Raw genomic sequence first — 6,000 nt, 5'->3', positions numbered from 1 at the left:
TAATGATGAAAAATCCAGGTTACTTTATATAACACAAATGTCTTCCTTGGGATTTTAACTGGGGCTTTGCAGTAGAGCTTGTCACTATGGCACTGGACCCCCACTCAGACCACATCTGGGGCAGGCAGCATTTTTTCCATCCTATGTCTCCATTCGGCAAATCTGCACCGAGGTTGGGACAGACCTGTTTCCCCCAGTCTCAAATCAATTCTTTATCCATGAGACTATTCTTTATCCTGCCATACTGTCTGGAAATGATAAATTATTGCTCTAGATAACAAATACTTTCTTCTTCTTCCTCCTCCTCACTGCTTACCCCTTGTTCATAGTGCTGTCCTTCCTAGTTTCAATAGTAGGGTTAAAGCCTGTGCAAAAGCCCAGGTCATAGTGAAATGTCAGCACACAAAACCAGTCCAAAAGGTCTGGATTGCTGATACAAACATGCTGCACGTTCATCCATCTCCCTCCTGGAATCAGTAAGTGCACTCAGCTCCGTGTACGAGGGGTCCCAGCAGAGCCTTCACTGTAAGTTTTCTACTCTGATCTTTGATTTTGGCTGAGTGTCCTCCGGAGCTGACTGCTGCTGTCGCCGCTGTTCGCTGCAGGCAACGCCGGAGCTGGTTCAGCCCTTTGCCATCAAGGTCCACCAAGCCCAGCACAGAAGGCATTTACAATGCCATGAATATTTTAAAAAATCAAGCCCTCAAGCATTCTACTTTTCCAAGTCATGAGAGCTGTGACCAAATGCAGACACAGGTAGTTTACTTAATTAAAATTAAGCCGTCTTTTCGATCTTCCTTCTTTTCCAGCGGCACCCCATTTAATGCCTGTGGCAAGATTCATCACCTAGAGGCTGTTTTTTTTTATGAGATTTGACAAAGATCATTCAGGAGTCAATATTTTGCCAAAAGCTAAGCGATGAGTCTAGTGGCTTGCATATAATTTCCTCCTTTTCCTCTTTTATTTCTTCTTTTTTTTTTTCTCTCCTCTTTTCATTGAGGTTTTGAGTTACTGACAGCACAGCAAATGAGGTACGCTCGTGAAGGCTTCAGTTTTGTACCTTGCTTTGCTCCCTGCCTCGGCTTCGTTCTGCATGATTTCTGAGTAACAGCAGGAGGACTGAGAAGCCATTGTGTCTTTATGTGCAAAACACACAGCTCTCCGCTGAATTCCTTGAGTTTTCGTTGTTATTTGATGAGGTAGGCAACAGCATTTCTGTCAGGATAAAATGAACTTGTTTAAAGGAGTAGGGTGGGGAATGGGCAAAAGGAATGAGGTTCGCAGATACCTTTAGGTTCCTTCAAATAACCTGGTCTGAATAAAAAGAGGTGGATTTTGGTGCAAAGAAATTTTTATCTTTGTGGATGGACCTGATGTAGAAAGTATGCATAAAAATCCTCTTGGCAGCTGAATCCCTTCCTAAACACCTCTCTCCTTCAGCCCATAAAATTACAGCTCTAGCTTTGTACTAATGTAGTTAAAGAGCAGATAAATCTGGGGCCCTAAATCACAAGATCATGTGGAGAAATGGCTGTGTGCTGGCAGGTGCGTGCAGAAATTCTGCAAGTCACATTTTTTTCCCCTTGTGATATAGTTGTTTCTGAGCTTTTGCAAAGAAAACCATACTGAAGATTTTGGGGTTTGTTTGTCTGTTTACCTTAGAAGCACTAGTGAGGGATTGTAAGCAGGGCAGATGTGAAAGGGGTACTGGGAGGAACGGGGTGCTGTGCCCCTGTTTTAGGCATCTGGCCCCATCAAAGCCCAGTTTACCTGTGACACCTTCCAACAGGGAGCAAATCCAGCCCAGTCTCCCTGAAAGCAAAGAGCTGCCTCGTGAATGAACTAATGCTCCCCTGGTCATACGAAACGTGTCCATATCAATTTTAAAGAGAAGGTTCTTATCAGGAAGTATTTCCTAAGACTCAAGCAGGCTGGTTAGTTTGTAATCATTTTAGGTTAAATAATTCAAAAGCTGATGCAAAAGTAAATTAGAAAGTAGTCTAAATGACATGGTTTTATGGCAAACTTTATCAAAGAAACCTAATTTTCACTCTCTGATTATATTACATGTCTGGTTGACCAAAACAATTGTATAAATTTAGTGCATTTAGACTTTTGTGAGGTGTTTGACTTGGCACTGAATAGCACACTGATTAAACATTAGTACTATTCAGTACCACTAGAATATACATTAAATGGATTAGGAAGTGCCAGACAGAGCTCAACAAGTAGCTGTCGATGGCGAATCAGCACTGAATGGACCCGCGGTTTCTGGGGCATGTTAGGGTTAAGTGTAAGTACCAAAGCTCTCCATTGCTGGTGTCAACGGTCTGTAGCAAAACACAAGATGAAAAATTTTTGCAAAGCAGAAAGATCAAGAGAGTGGCAGGCAGTGAAGAGGAAAGAAGATTAGTGCTGGGGAAGCTGAATCTTTCGGTAAAGAAGATGAGGAATCCATCAAACTATGGGTTGGTCCGTGCAAGGGCACAGCCCTGCATGCAGGAGTGCAGGTAGCGCTCATGGGATGGAGGGAGCATCAATCCCACTATGATGGCCTGACAAAAGGAATTTATGTGGCCTTTAAATATATAAACAAGGGAGTAGAGAATAACAGGAAAAGAGGTAACTTTACTTTTATGTGGAGCGTTTCTAAAACCAGATCTCAAATAGCAAAATATTGTGTTGAAATTTTGAAATGGCACAGAAAAGTTGGAGAGTGGGTAGGAAAAACTGGCTAAAATTATTTTAGGGTCTGAGGAAATGTTTTACAATAGGAGGCCTGAAAGGCTCAGCGTGTTTCATTAACAGAAAAAGGTCTGAGGTGACTTTTTTGTGCATGAGTCTGTTTCTGGGAAGAAAATATTCTGTCCTAGAAGGAGAGAAAAGTGAAAGAAGAGCCTGTATCTGAAAGCTGAACCAGATGTCATTAAATGAGTTGTGGGTTTTGGTGAGGGTTTTCTGGTTTTGTTTTTTTAACTGTGAGGTGATTTCAGTTACTTGAGCAAATTATCAAGAGAACAAAAGAGGATTCTCTGTTTTTTGATTGCTCCAGAGTAGGATATGCTCTTTTTCTCCACTTTTGACTTTCTTGGGACTTACAGCTCTGTTTGATTAGAAGTAGCTGGGTAAAATACAATGGTTTGTTATAAGATCAAATGACGATCTAATGAGTCTTCCTGGCCTTCAACTTGATGAAACTGTAACTGCATATGAACACACTGATATTAAAAATGATCCTACCTGATTTAGAAAGAAAAAACTCTACCAGCGTTATTAGCTTCCTCGTGTGCGACAGTTGTTGCTCATACATTTTTAATGTTTTAATCTGGAAAGCTCATTGACATTTTGTTTTGAAACACACGGTGCCGCTCAGCCATGGAGTACATTTGTTCCCGTAGCTGCACCATCTGGGGCAGGGCGAGTTTCGGGGCTGCCGGCAGCGCTCTGCCCTGTCCGGCCACGGAGGCTTGGCAGGGTTTCTTCAGCTGCCTGAATCGCTCCACTGCTATTAACATGGTTTGTGCTGAGCAAACATCGAGGATGTCTTGGGCTGCTCCGGCATGGCCGGCGCTCAGCTTTCTGCTCGGGACTATGAGCAGTGACAGGCAAAGCTATGATAGAAGGAGGAGGTTTATGATGCAAACCTGATTCCAGCATCAAGCTTTAAAGATTTAGAGGCAAAAGGAATAACTACAGTTGTGAAAAATGTCAAGAAGTGTTTCCCGTTAGGGAGCAGTGGATGAATTCACCACGGCTCGGCCCCGCCATGTCTGTCTTACCTGTGCCGTACTCGGGCTCTGTTCCTGAGGTCAAAGCGGTCACCTTGTGCTGAGTCTGTGCACAGAACGAACATCTCCCCACTCTTCAGCTGTTAATCACCCTGAACATAACTGCTTTTTGTCCAAAATCCCCTGTTTGGATACAAATTCTGCAGTGCTCTCGCTCCCAAAGCCTTGTTGCCATTCCACAGTCGAGCTCTCCCCAGGCGCACACCTAGCAAAGTTTGGGTTTAGATTGCCTCAGCTCCGGCCTCAGCATAGGATATTCTTTATAGATTTCCCCTCATTCTGTTACCATCATGACTCACCCATTTCTAGCAACTAAACCTCAAATGCGTCTGCGTGGCACGTAGCTGGCAGTGACCCCATGGACCGCAGTTACTACGATTACGGGCAGCAGTCACAACACGCGCCAAGGCCGGTGCCTCTAAGTGGGAAGGAGGGAGTGTTGCAGGGGAGCCTTTAAATTCCAAAGCGAAACTGTAATTAGCTGTAATCGTACCCAGAGTAACTTCACCGCTATAATTCTCAGCAGGAAAACAATTAGATTGCAGCAGTATAACCAGACAGACACGCTGTAAATACAAAACATCCTTTGGAAATATATGCTCCATATTCTAAATACATTTAGAATTAAGGCAAACAATTCTTTTCTAATTGGGATTCAAGGCAGAAATGTCGAGGGTGTTTTTTCTTTTCCCTTCTGCTTCCACTTTTTTTTTGTTTAGCAGACATACAAAGGCGCTGTGTTAGTTAATATTTTAACGGCACACTCGGGCGATAGTCGGAGGAATGGCAGGGGAGAACCGATCCTCGTGCTCGGTCTGTAACCCTCTGCATTATAACTGGTTACTTCTGCCCTTCTGAGACGACAGCAGGTGTGAGAAGGGGGTGTTGGGTGGGTTTTTGGCACTGGAGAGGACGACAGGGCTCCTGAAACACAAAGCCAGAGCTTCTACTGCTGGTGCTTAAGAAAGGCAGTAGCTCAGCTGCAGCCGATCCAATGCCCTCTGTGTGCGCTGGTCACTAGAGGGGAATAGAGGACCGCAGAGCGTGGAGGTCACTCTGCTCCGTATGAACACTGTGAAGGCTTCAGGGTCTGTCTGCTTGAAATCCTGCTGCTTCTGCTACAGCAGAAGCTGCAGAAGCAGCTGCGTATAGAAGAGAAAGGACCCATGACTTTCTTTTTCTACACCTTTATTTGCTGGAGAAGACCCAGGTTGATATTTGGGGCATGTTGCAATCCTTTCCTTCCCCTGATGCATTCAGGTCTTGGCAGATGGTCATGCTAAGTGCTAAGATGTTGATTTGCCAGGGGTTATTTTAAATTACTGAGCCTGAAATACATTTATGAACTTTGCTTAGAGAGCCTGGAACATACCTAAGTACAATTTTTTAGGAGCTTCATTCTTTTTTTGAAGGGTTTTATGCAGCATATGTCCATAAGCTGTTCAAAGAAGGAAAAACTGGCCATTCACTGCTGCCTAGTCCAGCAGTCGCCCCTGTGGAGAAGGGGAAGCAGGCAGCTGGGAGAGTTTCTTACTTTCTACCATCCCTCGTCCAACTCGACAGAAAAAGAAGATGGCAGGGGGAAGCAAGGCTCTAAAGAAATGTATTTGAAAATCTACAGAGTTCTCTGAGAACAGAAGTATCTTCTTTATATTGATGTTAAAATTTTTCTCTTGCAATACATTTGATATGATGGTTTTATAAACCTACAGGAAGTTTTTCACAATCCGTTGAATATGTTAGGTGTTTTTCTGTGGGGGGAAGGTACAGGTTTATGTGCTTCTGTCAGTCAGGGTTTGGCTTCGTGTTGCAATGCCTAATGCTGACTCTGGCCATGACTGTTAAGGTTATTGCGAAATGTTCTAGCATTTTCTGTTAAGCATTCATCCTGTTTCCACTGGTCTTAGTGGACGTTTAACCATTGTCTTTAATAAGAGTGATTAAGCTGTAGAATTTAAGGACAGTATGGTGAGCTAAGGTTAAGAAGGATGAGTACTAGTATCCATCACAGTGGAAGTACACAGCATTGCCCAAGGCAGAAGATCAGGACAATGCCTTTCTTCAAAGACAGAAATAACCAGAATTTCACATTTTGGAAAAATAAAATAAAATAAGGAAAGAGAAACAGGAAAGGAGTAAAAGAGAGATATTCCAGAGATCACAAAGCCAAACTTAGCAGCTCTTCACTGCAGCTCTCAAAAGTTTAGAAGTG

The sequence above is a fragment of the Chlamydotis macqueenii genome, chromosome 14 (assembly GCF_036417535.1).
Source record: "Chlamydotis macqueenii isolate bChlMac1 chromosome 14, bChlMac1.mat, whole genome shotgun sequence".
Lineage (NCBI taxonomy): Eukaryota > Metazoa > Chordata > Aves > Otidiformes > Otididae > Chlamydotis > Chlamydotis macqueenii.
Note: the sequence above shows the minus strand (reverse complement) of the source record.